Source organism: Coptis chinensis, chromosome 3 (assembly GCF_015680905.1).
Source record: "Coptis chinensis isolate HL-2020 chromosome 3, ASM1568090v1, whole genome shotgun sequence".
NCBI lineage: Eukaryota > Viridiplantae > Streptophyta > Magnoliopsida > Ranunculales > Ranunculaceae > Coptis > Coptis chinensis.
This window is the reverse complement of record NC_141458.1, coordinates 11,869,079-11,870,556: the sequence shown is the minus strand read 5'-3', so window position 1 is coordinate 11,870,556 and position 1,478 is coordinate 11,869,079.

Genomic DNA, 1,478 nt, shown 5'->3' with positions numbered 1-1,478 from the left:
ATATTCACTCGTTCATAGCGGTGTTATATCGAGTAAGAACACACACGTATGATCCACACTTGGGACAGGAACACATGAGTTAAACGAGGCTGGTGACTAGAGTCACAGCTGTAAAAAGACTAAAGATAACCCCTATTTCTTTCCCTAACTTGAGTTCTTTGAGTATGTTGTTCATCACTTGAGCAAGATTGGTAAGAGAAGGAGGTGGTTGTTTTGGGGTAGACGTTGTTGGTTTCGGGGTAAAATCCGTAATATCATAGGGAGCAGCGGTGGGTACACTAGATGGATAAATAAACCCAGAAACCCAAATACTATTGAGAAAAAAAAGAATTGGAGTAGTGCATCCCTAAGCATTCTGGAGATGGGTTTTCTTGGAGCATTTCTCACCAAATAGTAGTCAGTAAGGAATTTAAACGATAGCAGTCTTCTTTTTGTGGCCCTTTCTCGATGCACAGCCGAAGAAGAAGCATTAATAGGCCGGGCACCACCAGAAGATGAGGTACCACCTACTACAGCTCCTTTTCTTCACCATGATAGATTAATTGGGTTCGGTTTTACACGAAATTGGGCTACCAAATTCGACACGAAATCAAGTCAGATTCAAGTAACATGAAATCTTACTCAAGTTATTCTTTTTTGGGTACCCTTCTTTTTTTATTCGGTAATAATTTTACCTAAGTTGCTGGTGTCTATTGTTACCGTCCATGTGTCATGGTTCGTGTTTGAGATGTACACGGGATTGCAAAGGCACGACTCTCATAAATCTCTGAGTATAAGTGCAACCCACCTGCACACCATGACGTGTACCAAAATCAGAATTTGTTGTACAAGATTGGTATTGTTTTTTTTTGTTTTTAGTTTTTTTTTTATGCAAATCATACTACTTTACATATATAAACTTCACACAAACATAGGATAGCAGTTTGTACCTAACATACAACTTGAAAGATCATAGCTCCCTATCTGTTTGTTGTGAGTCTGCATCCCCATTGAAATCCCTACTAATCCATCTAAACTCAAAGAAACTGAAACTAGACACTAAGGAGATTATATTGGTTCTTACAGCTTCCCAGACCCATCTACACGAGATGCCCTGTAAAGCTCTAATCACTTCGATATTGTCTCCTTCAAACACAAAATGCTGCAATCTGAGATGTTTTGCCAACAAAAGCGCAACCCGGTTGCTTCGTTTAACCTGGCGCCTCCAAAGCCCTAAACAAAATGCGATTGCTTTGCTCCCACTATACACCTTTCATTGTCAGTTGCTATAGCCCCAGCTCCAGCCCATCCAGTCTGCCTGTAGAAAGAAGCATCAAAACGAATGATTATATTGTCATTGGGAATAACTGGAAAAACATCCTCAAAACTATTTTCTGCTATATTTAAGAAAGATTAGGATTGAGATTTTCTTCTCTGAATGCCAGATAGCATTTGTCTGCCAGAGTTCTGTTTTCCCTGATCATACTTTCTCGATTAGC